Source organism: Triticum dicoccoides, chromosome 5A, assembly GCF_002162155.2.
Source record: "Triticum dicoccoides isolate Atlit2015 ecotype Zavitan chromosome 5A, WEW_v2.0, whole genome shotgun sequence".
NCBI lineage: Eukaryota > Viridiplantae > Streptophyta > Magnoliopsida > Poales > Poaceae > Triticum > Triticum dicoccoides.
The window spans coordinates 238,052,406-238,073,108 of NC_041388.1; positions in this window are offsets into that span (position 1 = coordinate 238,052,406).

Below are 20,703 nucleotides of genomic sequence, written 5' to 3' on the forward strand. Positions count from 1 at the left end.
AAGTAGAAGAAAGGCCCTTCGCAGAGGGAAGTAGGGATTTGTAGAGGTGCCAGAGCTCAAAGCAAAAAACTTAGAGATAAAAACATTTTGGGAGGTGTATCCATCCCACCAACAAAAACAACTTAGAGTTCCCAACACTTTCCATGCTAGATATATCATAGGCGGGTCCCAAATAGAAAATAAAGTGTATTCCTTTTCCACCATACTTTCACTTTCCATGCCTAACCGTATCCACGGGTGCCCTCCATACCAACACTTTCCAAGGAATTTATTATTTGACAACATAAAGTAAATTCGTTTTTTTTTGCATTTCGGGACTAGGCATCCCTAATACCTTTGCCTTACTCTCGTGCAATGACAAGTGAATAAACACTCATCTTGAGAATAACACATCTAGCATGGAAAATATTAGCCACCCCTCACCGCTCCGCGAGCGAAACAAACACACAGAAGAGAAGTTTATTTTGAAAATTAAAGATGACACATGCAAATTTGCTTAGAACGGCAAAAGAATACCGCATATAGGTAGATATAGTGGACTGATGTGGCAAAACTGGTTTAAAGGATTTTGGATGCACAAGTAGTGATCATATTTGGTGCAAAATGAAGGCTAGCAAAAGATTGAGAAGCGACCAACCAAGAAATGGATAATCTCATAAGCAAGAATTAAGCATAAATAACACCGATAATGCACCACAAGTAGGATATAATTTCATTGCATGACTATTGACTTTCATACTTGCATAGGGAATCACAAACCTTAACACCAATATTCTTAATAAAGCATAATTACTCATCAACATAACTCACATATCACATCATCATATCTCAAAACTATTACTAAGAATCAAGTTTATTTTTTCCAATGATCTTCATGAAAGTTTTTATTATATCCTTCTTGGATATCTATCACTTCGGACTAATTTTCATGTGTTGCTTTTCATAAGCTCAAACAAATATAAGTGAAGATCATGAGCATATTTTTTCTTCTTTCTCTCAAAATAATTTAAGTGAAGCAAGAGAGAATTTCTTGAAAATTTTACTAACTCTCAAATAAATCAAAGTGAAGCAAGAGAGCATTTCTTCAAAAATACTAAGCACGCCGTGCTAAAAAGGTATAAGTGAAGAACTAGAGCAAGTCGGTTGCTCATAAAAATTTAAGTGAAGCATATAGAGCAATTTTAACAAGTCATGACATAATTTTGGATCTTCCAAATAGGTGTGTCCAGCAAGGATTGATGACTTAAAACACAAAATAAAACAAGAAAATACTCATATCATACAAGAAGCTCCAAGCAAAACACATATCATGTGACGAATAAAAATATAGTTCCGAGTAAAATACTGATGATCGTTGGAAGAAAGTGGGGATGCCACTGGGGGGCATCCCCAATCTTAGTTGGTTGCTCATTTTTGGATAATAGCTTGGGATGCCGGGGCATCCCCAAGCTTAGGCTCTTCCATCCTTCCATCATCCATCGTAAGATAACCCAAAACTTGAAAACTTCAATCACACAAAACTCAACAAAACCTTCGTGAGATCCGTTAGTATAAGAAATAAAACCACTACAATAAGTACTGTATCAAACCAATTCATATTTTGTTTTTGTGTTATATCTACTATATTCCAACTTTTATATGGCAACAACTCATCAAGAAAAACCATAGAGCCATCAAAATAAGCACACAACACAAAGAAAAACAGAATCTGTAAAAACAGAACAGTCTGTAGGAATTTGAGTATTTCGAATACTTCTGTAACTCCAACAATTCTGAAAAATTAGGACAGCCTGGGAAATTTGTATATTGATCTACTTCAAGTGGAATGGGTATTTTATCGCTCTCTGGTAAAAAATGAAAATTAATTTCGTTAGCATAAAAGTTTCTGTTTTTTCAGCAAGATCAAACAACTATCACCCAAGAAGATCCTAAAGGCTTTACTTGGCACAAAGACTAATTAAAACATAAAAAACACAATAATAACAGTAGCATAATTGTGCTAACACTCAAGAATAGGAATCAAAAAGGCAAAAATAAAATTTATTCATTGGGTTGCCTCCCAACAAGCGCTATAGTTTTATGCCCTTAGCTAGGCATAAAGCAAGGATCTAAGTTTTGTCATCTTTGTCCAACTATTCAATCAAACACTTAGGATCCTTTTGAGATTTAGCATAAAGATTTTCAATAACAATACTTCTAGGAATAAATTGAAAGAATTCATTCTTGCAAAAAGGATCTCTTATCACTTCAACAAAATCCGGGTGAATACTAATCATCTTAAGATCTCCTCTATTATTGTTACTAGAAGTTGCACCCTTGTTCTTGGATCTACCACTCTTTACAGGAGTTTTCTTGATAGTTTTAGCGGAAGCAAAAGCCGTGCTTAGATTACTAAAGATTTCCTCTAATTTATCAATCCAAGACTGACTTTCTTTTATTCTTTCATGGATTATGGTACCCTTCTATTTTAACAACTTAAAAATATCCCCCGCTTTTGACCCCATATTAGTGGGAAAATTATGCAACTTTTTATCTATAATTTCCATATGATCTTCGGCGAGCATTTTCTTCTCAATAGCATCTAGTCTTTCCATAACATACTCAAGAGTCAAAGTTGTTTCATTAATCATGAGAGGTGGTGATCCCACTAAATTTCCCATAGTATTGAAAGCATCAAGAGAGAGACACATCAAGAAATTTCCACCGGTAATCATATCAAGGAGGAATCTATACCAAGTGGTGATGCCAACATAAAAGCAACGAAGAAGAAGAACAGTAGATTGCTTACGAATAGATCTATTATGAGCGCTGCAAATTCTATACCAAAGCTTCTTTAAGATTTTCTCCTCCCATTTGTTTAAAGGTGAGAACCTCATTCTCGGGAGTGCAAGCAATAGAGGAAGAACTATCCATAATGAAAGTAACGGCAAACAAGATTGCACACAAAGACAGATCCAGCAATAAAATCGGCGAACAAAAAAGAGGGGCGAATAAAACGGCAAATTTTTGTGAAGTGAGGGAGAGGAAAATGAGAGGCCAATGGCAAATAATGTAAATTTCAAGGAGATGAGATTTGTGATTAGGAACCTGATATATGTTGAAGATCCTCCTTGGCAACCGTGCCAGAAATGGAGTGTGGCTGGGAGACTATCTTGACTTGATCCTCTCCGGCAACGGCGCCATAAATTGCTTTTGATGTCGCTTAAAGCTACGTCGGTATTCTCCAAAGAGGAAGGGATGATGCAGCACAATGGCGGTAGGTATTTCCCTTAGATATGAAACCAAGGTTATCGAACCAGTAGGAGAACCAAGCAACACAATGTAAACATCACCTGCACACAGATAACAAATCCTCGCAACCCGACATGTTAAAGGGGTTGTCAATCCCTTTCGGGGTACAACGCCTCAAGATAGGCAAACAAACATGAGATAAATTTGTAGTAGATTGAAAGATAGACTGCAAATAAAATAAATATAAATAAAATGCAGCAAGGTATTTTTGTATTTTTGGTTTAATAGATCTGAAAATAAATGCAAGAGAAAAGTAGACTGCAAAGGCAAATATATGAGAAGAAAGACCCGGGGGGCGGTGGCCGTAGGTTTCACTAGAGGATTCTCTCGAGAAAAATAGAAATGGTGGGTGAACAAATTAATGTTGGGCAATTGACAGAACTTCAAATAATTATGATGATCTCTAGGCAATGATCATTATATAGGCATCACGTCCAAGATTAGTAGACCGACTCCTACCTGCATCTACTAATATTCCTCCACACATCGACCGCTATCCAGCATGCATCTAGTGTATTAAGTCCATGGAGAAACGGAGTAATGCAATAAGAACGATGACATGATGTAGGCAAGATCTATCTATGTAGAGATAGGCCCCATCAATTTATCCTTAGTAGCAACGATACATACATGTCGTTTCCCTTTCTGTCACTGGGATCAAGCACCATTAGATCGAACCCGCTACAAAGCATTGCTTCCCATTGCAAGATAAATAGATCAAGTTGGCCAAACAAAACCCAAATATCGAAGAAGAAATACGAGGCTATAAGAGATCATGCGTAAAAGAGATCAAAGAAACTCAAATACTTTCATGGACATAAAAAGATAGATCCGATCATAAACTCAAAGTTCATCGACCCCAACAAACACACCGCAAAAGAGTTACATCATATGGATCTCCAAGAGACCATTGTATTGAGAATCAAGAGAGAGAGAGATGAAGCCATCTAGCTACTAACTATGGACCCGAAGGTCTACAAAGAACTACTCACGCATCATCGGAGAGGCACCAATGGAGGTGGTGAACTCCATCTGAGATGGTGTCTAGATTGGATCTGGTGGTTCTGGACTCTGCGGTGGCTGGATCAATATTTCGTCGACTCCCCTTGGGTTTATGGAATATTGGGGTATTTATAGAGCAAAGAGGAGTTTAGGGGGCACCCGAGATGGGCACAACCCACCAGGCATAGCCAGGGCCCGTTGTGTTCCTTTTGGCCCATAAAAATTCTCCGTAAAGTTTCGTGGCATTTGGACTCCGTTTGATATAGATTTTTCTGTGATGTAAAAAACATAGAAAAAACAGCAACTGGCACTTGGCACTATATGGATAGGTTAGTACCAACAAATGATATAAAATGATTATAAAATATCCAGGATTGATAATGTAACAACATGGAACAATAAAAAATTATAGATACGTTGGAGACGTATCATGGATCAACCATGTGCGATGCAAGTGCGCTGTAATATCACGACGACCGCGCAAGCGCGAGCAAAAGGTGGAGGTACTGGCTTAACCGTGTGCGATGCAAGTGCGCTGTAAAACCAGCACCTGTGCAAGCTAAAGGCGGGTAAGTTTATTTGGAAATTATGACAAACCGTGTGCGATAGACTAGCTTGCTAGAAATATAAAAATAAACTACCCGCCTTGAGCGTTGCAAAAATCGGCGGTTCCGCGCCACTTTTCCTTATTATCATACACGCATATTGTTATTGGACCGTGCGTGACCTTGGGCACTCCCGCCCCACATCAATTCCTTTACCCAAATTTTAGTAGCCACCGTACTTTAACCGTCGCCCACACTCCTCCAGCATCGACCTTATAGTAAAATTGCAGTAGCCGAGGCATTTGAACCGTCACCTCCCTCGTCCACCACCATCTCCACCCACCATTACTAAAATGTTCAGTAGCCGCGGCGTATCCTCAAACACCCCCCTCCCCGGTCCCCCACTCGCCCCCTCCCCCCTCGAACCCTAGCTCCTGGCCGCCGACGGTGCCGCCGCCAACCCCTGCCGGTCTGCCCATTCCTCCTAGCTTAGATAATAAAGTTCAGGTTACCTAGCGATTCCCATACCATCACCCCACTCCCCTGAGTTTTTAGATGAGGCCTATGGTGTCCCTCCCCTCCATATCCACATCCCCTACTCCAGAATGTCGCAGCCTAAGCTCGACCACGTATCCCGGTGAGCCCGATGAGCGTTCAGCCAAGAAGAGGTTTATCATGGCCTCTCCGGTGAATGTTGGCGAGGTGGCCGCCGTTCCCCCCGACATGTCGATCCCGGAGCAACATGTTGTCGTGGAAACCGGCGAAGATGTTGACTATGTTGCCATGCCGAACGCTTCATGTCAGTGAGCTAGCATATTACTATATCTCGGGATAGCTGGCTACGACATCAAGCTCGTCCACAACGACAGCTTCACGCGGGCCATATCACACGTTAAGTGGTCCATCCCCAACCCCTCTGGTTCAACCGCCATCGATCTCTTCGACGGCCTTGCCGCTGGTCTCCTCCGCCAAGCGGTCAAGGACTTACAAGCTTTATATGCCATCGAGCCCATTTTGTGATTTCTGAAGGACACATTCTACGGCGGCGGCTTGGGATCCTCAATTGCCAAGTCAGATCTCATTGACCATGACTACGACCACGAGGAGGGCACCCACGAATGTTCTTCCAAGGTGAAAAAGCCCATCTATCACATCAGAGAGCGCACCGTGGGTCTGTGCTCTTCCAACTGGAAGGACCCGTCCATGAAATGTGAGGCAACATTCTATCAACAAATCTTACCTTTTCAAGCTTGCCAACCCGTACCCTTTGTTGTAGTAGCATTTGTCGTGCGGTGCTTTAACTATGCCATGTTTAATTATTTCAGTTATGCAAAAATGTATTGTTCAATAGGGCTATGTGATGTTTAGGTATGAATTGTCCACTCCAGTTTCACGAATGGCTATATTTTATTGTTTATAGTGAGTAGATGCCTTGTTTATCTGTATTTGGTTGTTAGTTTGGTTGGAGTGAGCATTTTTCAGTTATAGAGAAGATGCCTCGTTTATATGTATTTGGTTCTTAGCTTGGTTGTAGTGAGCATTTGTCCCGTTATCAAGCAGATCCCTTGTTTATCTGTATTTGGTTGTTAGGTTGTTTTTTTAGCATTTGTCCAGTTATCAAGCAGATGCCTTGTTTATATGTATTTGCTTGTTAGGTTGGTTGCAATGAGCATTTGTCCAGTTTTCAAGCATATGCCATGTTTATCTGTATTTGCTTGTGAGGTTGGTTGAAGTGAGACTCTGTCCAATTTTCAATGGCTATATTTGGTTGTTATACTAGTCATTTATGCCTTGTTTATTTCAGTCATTCACAATGTTTGTGTTCATTATGTGCAAGTCGGAACTGTGCCGCTCGACTACATCAATAACAGTTTGAAGGACTATATTTGGTTCCAGTTATTCCTGGTGTAGTTAACACATGCCCTTTATTTCAGTTTTACACATTTATCCAGTGTGATGTTTAAGCATTATGTACATTCTATTCATTTTCAACAATACCAGTTTGAATTGTAATATTTGATGGATTTTAATCCTACGTCGGTAACATTTCCTTCCATTTTATATCTGCTTTAATAGCATGTTGAAACCAACACATTCAAGCTATCATTTGGAGATGATGTTGTTTACCTTTGCTATATTTGTTTGATGTTAAGTTTGTTGTACTTATCATGCCTTTCCACTACTTATGCAGGACAACAACGGAAGTGGCCACCATTTTCCGCCAAGGTTAGCTTCATCCCTTGGCAAGGATCCACACATCAACCCTTTTTCGTATGGGGCAATGAGATATTCATGAACAAGCATCAAGTGAGGAAACTGATAAGGATTATTAGCAAAAAGATATGAATGGTGGCAAGAAAATTATTTATTTATGCTCTATCCAACACATTAGTGAGATGTAGGATGGTAACTACAAACTCTGCAGCCTTCTCTTTTTACTGCCCATAATGAGTTGTTAGACAACAATGTCTGAATCTTTTTTCGTTCGTAGTGGTTCCCAAAGCAGTTCACTCAAGATTACCTTGCAAAGTACATGATTGGTGGACACATAATGAAGGTTAAAGTATTTCATCCAGACTACAATGAGCATCGAGAAGTCGTAATGAAGACAATGAAGGATGGACGGGCACCCATCACAAGGGGTTGGCCTAGAGTCGTGCACGCATTACACATGGAGGAGGGCACAATATGGACATTCCGCTTCACCTTGTCGAGCGACTGGAATGTCTTTCACCTCTCTTTTTACAGTCTTTAGCACAACTGTTGTTCATCATTCTTTACGTGGTGCTTCTGTAGTTCTTCAGTATATGTACCTGTGCATCGAATTATGCATTCGTTGTTGAACCTATATTTGTAATAAACATGGTTGGATATGAAATAAGTGATTGCCTACTTTCAAATTGAAAATATGTGATTGTAAAATTAGGGATTAATTAGGGATTAATTGGGGATTACACTGCGCATGGTTTGTGAAAGCGTAACGTCTATGATAGACGAGGAGATCAAAAATGGTTCTAGGATCCACAATGTGTGCGGTCAATCTCCACTGCACACACGGCATCCTCTTGAAAACTGTTTGCGTTAGGCCACCTTGCGCAAACGTTTACCACATAAAAACTGTGTGTGATGGACAGCCTTTACCACATAGTTTCTTCTATGCACCATGTGTGATGCATTCAATAATGCAAATGATAAAATTGTTAACATCGTGTGCAATGGCAACGCTATCACAAACGATTTAACGGGGAAAATTGTGTGTTATGTACCTATGAACGGAACCATTTTCCTTGGAGCGAATATGTGGGATGTACATACGAACGAAAACATTTAGTGAGGACTGACTCTGTGGGATGTACGTGCGACCGGAAACAATTTCTCCTGGATAATTGTATTATATTTAGCTCTACGTATTTCCATATTTGAGCGCTCGCTGGTCGCACACGACCTCATTTTGCCGAGTGTGTGTGTGCCAGGAGGGCATATCCCCGACGGTTTCTGGGTCGTGTGGGAAGGACCCCCCTATCGCCGTCACTCACTAGGCGATGGTTCCATATGCCGTCGCGGAAAGGGGTTAAAAACCGTTTGTATAGCACCGACGCATACCAGTGTTCTATGTGCAGCCGTAAGCTATTATGGGATCTAGCATAGTTGAGTATATCAGAAAGACTGTGTCGCGGTCATCCTGTTCTCAAACACCAGGCAGTGCGAGGACTTCAAAGGAGGCGATCGAGTCTTGCGGGAAAAGTGTGTAAACCTCTGCGGAGTATTATAATCGATTAGCCGTGTCCCCGGTTATGGACAATTGGAGCGACTGGAATTGGATTATCTGGATGTTCCCTACATGGTTACCGATTAAATGAATTTATGGTTTATTAGTAATTGGGATATGAGATTTGGTTGGCGGAACCATCCCATCAACAACCAACTTTTGTAGTAATTTTGCATCAGAATCCTTTGTTGTGGGAAAAAAATCATCTTTTTGCAAAAAATATAAAGTTAGAGCTACCACGAAACCATATTGCATATAGTATAGTATTCTCATCTGCTTTCTATTGTGAGTTTGCCGGTACATTCAATGTACTGACCTACACGACTGCAACGACTCGTGTTGCATATACTTCTTCGATGAGTAAGAGTGACAATATAGGGTTACGGTCTACACTCAACTCGCCGATGGCATTGATGGGACTTTACACCCGTTTATTGGCTCATCATTCGCTCTCGTTATTTGGAATGGTAAATCTGGAGTGACTTACCTACAGTAGAGAGACGACGATCATTGAATCCTTGATTAAGACTTAGAATGGTATGTTGAGAAACCCCTATACAAGGCAGTTGTTGCCAAACGTAGGTTAACACGGTGAGATTCAACCTAGACCATTTTTCTGCAGGAACACTTGATTGTTGACCGCCATGAGATTAACGATAGTTGTTTAGTATTGGCAACATACCTGTTAGCGAAGAAGACCCAATCTCAGAAGAACCACACCATAATGAAAGGACACAAGATTCTGAGGAAAAGGTTAAGCCCTACCTGAAGAGCCTTAGAGAAATATTACCCCTAAGATACGAGAAGTCCGGCATTGTCAACATTAAGGATGGAGTATAGGAGTTTTGATGGAACCATAACCATGCTTCTAAGGGTGGTAGCACCCAAGACCTTTGTGTTGATCACTGGATTTTCAAGAAGACCCAGCAAACCTAACCTTCTTTCTAGCCTCTCCGAATCTTGAGGATGAGATTCATTTTAAGGGTGGTATAGTTTGTAACATCCCAAAATTCTAAATTTTGGAACATTCTAATAAATGAATAGTTTGATTGTTTGTTTGACTGTTGTGTGATTGGTTCTGTGAAATTGAGTGGAATTCGGAACTTTAAAAAAATAATGAGACGTAATAAAAGGACTTCCCCAAAATTTACCATTTGAATCCCTATTCAATTTTGAGTTTGAATCCTTTAAAAACCCTCTAATAAACAAATAAAATGAGAGAATGAAAATGACACCGATGATGACATCAATACCATTGTTACACCCACAACCCCTGCTACTATACATACTGGACCAATTACTAGAACTCGCGCATGCCAATTGAATTACCAAATACTTCCGTTTCTTGGTAACGATTCTAATGTTCATGAGAATATGATGCTGCCTAAATTGGATACATTTGTTTTGCTTACAAATGAAGGGCCTAGCTTGGACAAGAAAGATGAACCTTGGAGCAAGTTCAAGCATGGAGATGATGGCATGCGCAATGGGAACAAGAACAGGGTTACAAGTGATGATTCCGGGACTTTGAAGCCACCATAATGAGTGCTTGAAGTCTTGGATGAAATATACAAGATGCCACTTCATAAAGTTCGTCCAGAGGCTATTTTAGGTGTTGCGTCACCTTATTTTGTGCCAGGCCCATGTAATTTCGAAATAGTTGATTGTAGGCTATTTTTAGAGTCCGTATGTGTGGGGAAACAAGAGTTACGGTTCGTTTCGGACCCCTCCTCCAAGGGCCACGAAATTCCCCTCTCTTTCCTCCATATATACAGCCCTTAGGGCATCATTTAGACTTTGGGATTTGTTTAGATTAAAAGATTGTCATAGCTGCAACTTCGCGTACTTCGTTTGTGTTCAACGGCCAGACCAAGGCGTCACAGAACCCCACTTGATCAATAAAGCTTTCCTCTTTTATTCGCAATATCCAGATTGCAATTTCAGTTTCTTGCTTGTTCTTCATTTGCTTGCAGGAAATAGACCTTCGTGGTTGGGTTGATCATGCTCCGACGTGGTCAATAACCTCTCAGAGTTGGTTTAGCGATCGACGTCCTCGCACGTACGTAGTCGGATCATAAAAGTCTACTCCACCATAAACGAAAGCCACCATCTCATCGACAGATGGGACACCTTTGCCTCTATCAAGTGGTATCAGATTTCTAGGTTGCTCGGTGAGATTTTACAGTTTTTCATAGTTTAGACCGAGTCTATTCTTCATACCTATAGTCCACGAAAAAGCCAAAAAAAATTAGGGTTAGTTCCTCATATCCGAACCAATCTGAGCCGTTGCATACTATTTTTAGAGTTTTTCTTTGTTGAATTTTCGGTTGCATCGTCGTGTCGAGTTGCTGGTCTTAACGTCTATATTGTTTAGAATTTTGAGTTCTGGTCATAGGTTGTCACGTCGCCGCCGCACCATCTTCATCATTTCCATATACCACCACCCCATCATATACATCGCCGCTGCCATATACCACCACCCCCACCATATCAATCGCCGCTGCCATATACAACCACCAATCTGAGTCCACATATACCATCGCCATATACAACCACTAATCCGAGTCCACATATACCAAAGCCATATACCACCACCAATCTGAGTCCACATATACCATTGCCATATACAACCACCAGTCCGAGTTCCACCAGATTCATCTCCACCACCAGTCCTAGTCCGAGTCTAGTATTTTGTCGCTTTGTTTTCAATTTCCAGATCACGCCATACTCCGAGTCATGACAGAGTAGCATTCCCGAAGTTCTGCGTTACCCGTAGTAGAAAAATAGTTCCAGTTTCAAAAAAAGAGAGGAAAAGAAAGTGAAAAAAAGAGATTTAGAATGTGCTCCTCCCTTGTTTACGTGTCGCGTCATGATTTTGTTAGTGTTCTAGGCTTGCATCTCTAGCAAAGTCGAGCCTAGGACCAGCACAGTACCGTCGTTGAGCGTTTACTCAACTTTGCATCCCTGAATTGATTATTGCTGACCCTTTTTGCTACCATATTATAAGCCTTCCCAGCTCCACATACATCTACGTCGTGCGTTTGACTCTCCCTGGTAATCGCTCTATCCAGGCTTTGAGATTTTTGACTACAACGGTTACCGATCACCACCTGCTGCTAGGTAAGAACCGGTAAGAATTTGAGATTCGCTTGACGGATTTGTGACACACCACCACCACCACTTCCTAGTAGTCTGTAGGATCATATTCTTGTGTGTTTCTACTGCTGTTAACCATGGCAGGATAATAGCCGATGAGACTGGTTGGGAGAACATGATGAAGAAACAACTACATGATACATTTTAGCAAATGATGAGTGGACAGGTGCAAGATGTGCTAAACAGATTTGAAGAGGCCATGGAGAAGATAGATGGCATTGAGAAGACGTTCGAAACAAAGCTCAACAACAAGTTTAATGAATTTCTCGCGCGTCTTCCACCACCACCGCCGGCTGCACCTGTCGCACGTCTACAACAACAATAACAACAACAACAACAACTTCGCTCCAAATCAAGTGGGACGAGCACTGCGCGTTTCCCTTGAGCCTGGACAAAATTCTGGTGCCTCTGCTACTGCTGTTGATGCTTCTGTAGCTCCTGCTGCTACTGCAGAGGTGGAGGACTACTACGACGATGAGGTTGATCAAAACCAAAACTACATGCAACCACCAGCACCACCACCAGCAGGTTGACCTCAAGCATATAATCGCAACGGTAGGGCTGCAGTACCACCTCAAGTACGAGATCATGACCATCTTCCTAAATTAAAATTGAATATTCCACCATTTGAGGGTAGATATGTTCCTGATATATATCTTGCTTGGGAGTTGGAAATTGAACAACGTTTTACATGTTTACAATATCCCGAGGAAAGACGTGTTGTTGCTGCTGTTTGTGCTTTCACTAGTTTAGCATGTGTTTTGTGGTCTGAACATTGTAGATTATATCATATTCTAGCTACTTGGGCTGCTTTGAAAAATGCTATGCGTACTTGAAAGTGCAACTATGCCTGGGTGGTTTTGGTAATTATTAACAACATATAGCTCATTGAGCTAATGCTATTTCAAGATGGATATTTCAGGAAAGTTCAATGATTGGCATGGCATGGATTAGGATTGTGGGCCCCTCAAAATGCTAAGGACACATATTGGCTCAAGCTCAAGACTATACATTTTACTTTTAGTGATCCAAGATCACATTGAGTCCATAGGAAAAGCCAATACAATTAAAATGGGATGAGGTGTTGCTTAATGGCTTGCTTGCTCAAAATGCTTAGTGATATGCTCCAAAAACCCTCAACCACTTTCTCATGTCCACATATGTCCCAAACCAAAAATCAAACTCGGCCCCACCGAAATGTTCTATCCGGCGCCACCGAGTTCACTTGACATAGCCACTACCACAAACCCTAGTCACTTCGGTCTCACTGATAGGGATCTCGTTCTCACCGAGATGGGATTGCAAGCTCTCTGTTTCCCTTCGTAATGTTTCGGTCCAACCGAGATGAGCGATCGGTCCCACCGAGTTCGCAATGCAAACTCTCTGTTTCCCTTTCGTAACGTTTCGGTCTCACCAAAATGAGCGATTCGGTCCCATCGAGTTTGCCCGATCAACTCTCTGTTTAGCTTATTACCAAAATCGGTCCCACCGAGTTTGTGTAATCGGTCTCACTGAGATTATGTTATGCCCTAACCCTAATGAAATTGGTCCCACCGAGTTGACATGTCGGTCCCATCGAAAAGCCTAAAGTTCACATTTTGAACTGAATCGATCTGACCGAGTTCTCTGATCCGGTCCCACCGAGTTTGGTAAATTGTGTGTAACGGTTAGATTTTGTGTGGAGGCTATATATACCCCTCCACCCTTCCTTCATTAGTAAGGAGAGCCATCAGAACATGCCTACACTTCAACATTCATTTTCTGAGAGAGAACCACCTACTCATGTGTTGAGACCAAGATATTCCATTCCAACCATTTGAATCTTGATCTCTAGCCTTCCCCAAGTTGCTTTCCACTCAAATCATCTTTCCACCAAATACAAATCTGTGAGAGAGAGTTGAGTGTTGGGGAGACTATCATTTGAAGCACAAGAGTATGGAGTTCATCATCAACACATCGTCTATTACCTTTTGGAGAGTGGTGTCTCCCAGATTGGTCAGGTGTCACTTGGGAGCCTCCGTCAAGATTGTGGAGTTGAACCAAGGAGTTTGTACGGGCAAGGAGATCGCCTACTTCGTGAAGATCTACCATAGTGAGGCAAGTCGTTCGTGGGCTTTCTCCATGGTGGGATAGACAAGGTTGCTTCTTCGTGGAACCTTCATGGGCGGAGTCCTCCGTGGACTCACGCAACCGTTACCCTTCGTGGGTTGAAGTCTCCATCAACGTGGATGTACGATAGCACCACCTATCAGAGCCAGGACAAAAATCTCCATGTCTACATTGTGTTTGCTCCCTCCAAACTCCTCCCTTTACCTTCATGTGCAATGTTTTACATTCCGCTGCTATACTATTATACTTGCATGTGTAGGTTGATTGCTTGACTTGTGCTAAGTTGTTAAAATCTTCCAAGACTTGAAATTGGGAAAGGGCTATATTTTTATTTGGTCAAGCAGTCTAACCACCCCCCTCTAGACATACTTTCGATACTACAAGTGCTATCAGATCTTTGGTCTCCATTTGCTTTGATTTCCATTGCTTTTTGTGATCATAGCCTTGGTTTCACAACCTAGGAGAGTATGGCGTCTAGCGAGGGAAATTACTACCATAGAGGTCCTTACTTTGATGGTACTAATTTTGCCAGTTGGAAGCATAAGATGAAAATGCATATTCTTGGACATAACCCCACCATTTGGGCTATTGTGTGTATTAGCTTGCAAGGTGAATCTTTGATGGGAGAGAACCGAACCGTGAAGCTACCGCGGAAGAGTTGAAGATGCTGCAATACAATGCTCAAGCTTGTGATATTCTCTTCAACGGATTGTGCCCCAAAGAATTCAACAAAATCAACCGTCTTGAGAATGCAAAGGAAATTTGGGATACTTTGATTGATATGCACGAGGGTACCGACTCCATCAAGGAATCCAAATTGGATCTACTTCAAAGTCAGCTTGACAAGTTCAACATGAAGGATGGTGAAGGTGTCGCTGAAATGTACTCTAGGCTCGCTCCCATCACAAATGAGATTGCCAGCTTAGGAAGTGAAAAGATGACCAATAGATTCATCATCAAGAAGATCCTAAGAGCCGTGGATGGAAAATATGATACCGGGTGCACATTAATCCAAATGATGCCCAACTACAAAGATCTCAAGCCAACGAAAGTCATTCGAAGAATTGTTGGTCATGAGATGTCCCTCAAGGATAAGGAAGAGCTTCACAACAAGTCAAGTGGTTGTAGCACCCAGACCTCAAACGGTCTGATCTCTGTGCTTAGGTGTCATCCTTGGATCAGTAATGCTGACACCACACAGTACTTGAAGGATTTATAACAGAGTAGCAATCACACACTTATTACATCGAGTGTCTCAATAGAGAACATATTACAATAAATAAGGCTTAAGGCCATCTTATAACGATAACAGCGGAAGGCTTGGAAGATAACTGAGTCCATCAACTCCAACGGCATCACCGAGTATAGAGCCACGACCCTAAAACTCCTTAATCTTCGTCTGAAAAGTCTGCAACATTAACGTTGCAGCCCGAAAACGGGTCAGCACATGGAATATGCTATCAAGGTAACACATAGAGAGTAATGGAATGAAACAGCTATACTATATGCATATTTGGCTGGTGGAAAGCTCTATGGTTACAATTTTGCGTAAAGCCAATTTTTCCCTACTGCAAAGGAATAAATTTTATTTAACTATCATGGTAGTTGTTAAACATTGAGAACGGTTGACAGCATTCTCAATCCCAATTAAGCATCATCATTAAACAAAACCCATCAAAATTTAATTTTAGAGTAACATGTTGAGATTAACATGATAATCCAAGTACTAGATACTCAAGATGTCCATAACCAGGGACATGGCTAACCATGATTAGTTTATACACTCTGCAGAGGTTTGCGCACTTTTCCCCACATGACTCGATCGCCTCCGTTTGGTTCCTCGCACTACATGGTGTTTGAGAAGACGGATGACCGAGACACAGTCTTTCAGAAGCGCTAGCACCTTACGATGGATAGACCGTTACACCTACTTTCCCCTACATCTGCTAGTCTACCCTGTAAGAGTTCGCACGACTTAATCAACTATGCTAGAGCCCATAATAGCTTGTGGCTGCACACGGAAGTTTCTAGTATGAAAAATCTCAAGATCCCTTTGGGCCTGGGTGGCGGTCCATAAAGAAAAACAGGCAATCCTGGAATACACAGGTACCTCAATCCACCCAGATGTGTGTTTAAGTTGCCACCTTAGATAAACCATTAATTAATACTCTCACATCTGTCATGGATATCACTCACCCAATCCACGTCTGCTAGCATAGCATGGCATAATGGCAAACGTAGAAGTAACTCCCAAAGGCTTGACAATACAACGGGTAATAGGTACTACCTCAACTACTTCCCATCCCACAATTTAATTAGGTCCTAATCATGCACTGTTTGAGGATTGATCTAATGCAATAAAAATGGGTAGTAGGAGGTACGATCAAAGTGTTACTTGCCTTGCTGATGATCCGGGAAACCTAGAGATTCGAAGTAAAAGGCGGCGCACTCCGGGTATTCTATCGCAGACAAACCAACAAGCATACAATAAGTAGTCATCTAATGCACGGGTAAAACTCAAATAAGAGATCTAACCAGAAGGTTCAACTTAAGAACTCCGGTTTGCAAAAAGAGTCAAATCAAACGAAGCAACGAAAGTAAAACGACAAAAGAAACAGGCTTCGTTTACTATTCTGGATCTAGGGCAATTTTTTACAGTGGCAAAAACTTGTTTAAGTTGATTAAACGGATAGAGGGTTTCAGGACGAAACTCCAGGCGCTTGAATCGCATGATTCCGATAAATGAGTGAAAAGTTATACTAAAACGAAAATCGGACCAGGAATCGCGGATTTAATCCGAGAACAAGAAAAAATGACGAATGTTCGCTAGAACGAACGAACGGACGAACGCTCGCTAATGAAATAAATCGGAAAAACCGATCTATTTAAAAAAACCAAACTAAAAAAATGACAAAACCACCGAAAAACCGAACGGTTTTTCGGGAAAAAAATCTACCGACAACTCCGGTGGCGGCGGCGGTCGGCGGCAGCGGCGGTCGGCGGCGGGGCGGTGCGGCGACGCAGCGGCGGCGGCGACGGGCGGCACTAGGGTTCGGGCGGGGCGGCTCGGTGGGCTGCGGGGTGGGGTGCCCCGGCTTTTAAAGGCCGGCCCCGGAGGAGTCCGGGCCTAACACGACCCGTAGGTCGGTTTCGTTTTATTTAAATATTCCGCGCAGAAAAACAAATAAAAGAAATACTAAACGGACTCCAAAAATCCCGAACTAAATTTTCCCGGGCTTCTAAAATCAAGCCGCACAAGGTGAACATTTATTTGGTGCCTAAATGCAATTTTGAAAAATGCACATTTTTCCTAAATTCAAATAAAATACCGAAAAACTCCGAAATAAAATCTTATTTTATTTTATTATTAAATCCTCAATAATTCTTTATTTTGGGAAAGTCATTTTATTCCCTCATATTTTTGTAATAGAAATAATTGATGATAAAATAATTAAAATCAAATGATCCTATTCTCAAAATTTGAGAACACTCAAATATGAAAATAACGAAATCCCCAACTCTCTCCATGGGTCCTCGAGTTGCGTAGAATTTCTAGGATCAAAACCAAAAGCAAATAAAATATGATATGCAATGATGATCTAATGTATAACATCCCAATAAACCGGGTGACTCGACTGGCATACAAACCTACCCCCCTTAAGATGAAGCTCGCCCTCGAGATTCGGGTTGGCTAGAAAATAGGTGACGGTTGTCCTTGAGCAAATCTTCCTCTCGCTCCCAGGTGGCTTCATCCTCCGTGTGGTGGCTCCACTGAACCTTGCAAAACTTGATAACCTTGCTGCGGGTGACTCGACTGGCATACTCTAGAATTTTAACTGGTTTCTCCTCATAGGTCAAATCACTGTGCAACTGAATTGCTTCCAGTGGTACTGTGTCTCTCAAGGGTATATCAGCCATCTCTGCGTGGCACTTCTTCAACTGAGAAACGTGGAACACATCATGAAATCCTGACAATCCTTCAGGCAATTCCAACTTGTAGGCCACTTCTCCCATACGTTCCAATACTCGGTATGGTCCTACAAATCGTGGCGCTAACTTTCCCTTAACACCAAAGTGCTTTGTTCCCCGAAGTGGGGATACTCGAAGATAAACTCGGTCTCCGACTTCGTAAACTGTCTCCTTGTGTTTAGAATCTGCATAACTCTTTTGCCTGGATTGAGCTACCTTGAGCCTATCGCGAATCAATTTCACCTTTTTTTCAGACTCCTTAATCAAATCAGGTCCAAACAACTGGCGGTCTCCAACTTCATCCCACGACAACGGTGTCCTGCACCTTCTTCCGTACAAGGCTTCGAAAGGGGCCATCTTTAAACTTGATTGATAGCTGTTGTTGTAAGAGAACTCGGCATACGGCAAATTCTCGTCCCAACTAGATCCATAATCTAGCGCACAAGCTCTCAGCATGTCCTCCAAAATCTGATTGACTCTCTCGGTCTGTCCATCTGTCTGTGGATGAAAAGCTGTGCTGAACTCTAGCCTGGTACCTAAAGTTTCGTGCAACTGATTCCAGAACTTTGAGGTAAACTGGGTTCCTCTATCTGATACTATACTCCTCGGAACTCCATGTAAGCATACAATCCTTGTCATGTATATCTTTGCCAACTTAGCACTAGTGTAAGTGGTCTTTACCGGGATGAAATGAGATACTTTTGTCAACCGATCGACTACAACCCAAATCGAGTCATATTCTGAACGAGTCTTGGGTAATCCCGAGATAAAATCCATGCCTAACTTATCCCACTTCCATTCGGGTATCGGCAATGGTTGTAGCAATCCTGCTAGCTTCTGATGCTCTGCCTTTACTCTCTGACATACATCACAAACTGCTACATACTCCATAATATCTTTCTTCATTCCGGTCCACCAGATAATATCCTTCAAATCCAAATACATCTTGGTATTTCCTCGGTGAATCGAATATGGTGAATCGTGTGCCTCTTACAGAATCAACCTCTTGATCTCCAGGTCATTGGGCACATAAACACGGTCTTCAAACCATAGGGTGTCGTGCTCATCCTCACGAAATCCTTTAGCCTTCCCTTCGCTCATTTTCTCCTTTATAGAGGCAATCTCCTTGTTAGTCTTCTGGGCTTCTCTGATTCTATCCATCAAAGTTGACTGAATCTCCAATGCTGCTACATAGCCTCTCGGAACTATTTCCTAACATAGCTCACGAAGATTTTCGGCTAACTCCCTTGGTAATTCTCCCGTCATTAGGGTGTTGACGTGGCTCTTACGGCTTAATGCGTCAGCTACTACATTAGCCTTTTCGGGATGGTAATGCAATCTCATATCATAATCCTTGATGAGCTCCAACCATCTCCTTTGCCTGAGGTTTAACTCCTTCTGTGTGAAAATGTATTTCAAACTCTTGTGATCCGTGTACACCTCACAATGATTTCCAATGAGGAAATGTCTCCATGTTTTCAATGCATGCACTACGGCTGCTAACTCCAAATCATGCGTAGCATAATTCAATTCGTGCGGTTTAAGCTGTCTTGAGGCATATGAAACAACTCTCCCTTCCTGCATAAGCACTGCTCCAAGTCCCCGACGTGAAGCGTCGCAATACACCTCATAATCCTTGGTCTGGTCTGGCAAAATCAACACTGGTGAAGTAACCAAATGTTTCTTCAACTCCTGGAAACTAGCCTCACACTCCTCAGTCCATATGAACTTGGTATCCTTCTTTAACAATTCAGTCATAGGCTTCGCAATCTTTGAGAAATTCCCAATAAATCTCCAATAGTATCCTGCGAGTCCAAGAAAACTACGGATCTCTCCCACGGTGGTTGGTGCTTCCCACTTGGTCACGGTATCAACTTTTGTGGGATCTACTGCTATACCTTCTCCGGATATAACGTGTCCGAGAAATCCAACTTCCTTCAACCAAAACTCACATTTGCTAAACTTGGCATACAATTGATGTTCTCTGAGCTTTCCAAGAACCAAATGCAAATGTTCCTTATGCTCCTCTTCATTCTTTGAGTAAACCAGGATATCATCGATGAACACCCGACAAACTTATCCAAGAACTCCATAAACACTTTGTTCATCATGTTCATAAAATAGGCAAGTGTGTTGGTCGGACCAAATGACATAACGGTATACTTGTACAACCCATACCTGGTGGTAAAAGCCGTCTTAGGTATATCCTGTTCTCGAATCTTCAACTGGTGGTATCCTAATCGCAGATCGATCTTGGAAAATACCTTAGCTCCTTGCAATCGATCAAATAGATCATTGATCATTGGTAGTGGGTACTTGTTCTTGATCGTTACTTCATTCAACCGACGATAATCAACAACCATCCTTAACGTTCCATCCTTTTTCTCCACTAGAAGTACTGGTGATCCCCAAGGCGACGAACTTGGGCGAATGTAACCTTTATCCAGTAACTCCTTAATCTGCTTCTTAATCTCCACCAAATCCTTTGCAGGCATCCTGTATGGTCTCTTCGATATTGGCCCTGTGCCTGGCAATAGTTCAATCAAAAACTCAATATCTTTATCTGGTGGCATGCCTGGAAACTCTTCAAGAAATACGTCAGGGAAATCCCTTACCACTGGTACTTCCTCCTGCACAACTCCTGATAAGGAATTTACTTGTGTCCTATTTGGCGGATGCCGGGATACATACTTGATCCTTCTCCCTTCTGGGGTGGTAAGCAAGATCGACTTACTAGCGCAATCGATGTTTCCTCCATACATCAACAGCCAATCCATACCCAGAATTAAATCCAATCCTTGTGATTCCAAAATGATTAAATCCGAGGGAAACACATGCCTACCTATACTCAATGGCACTTGA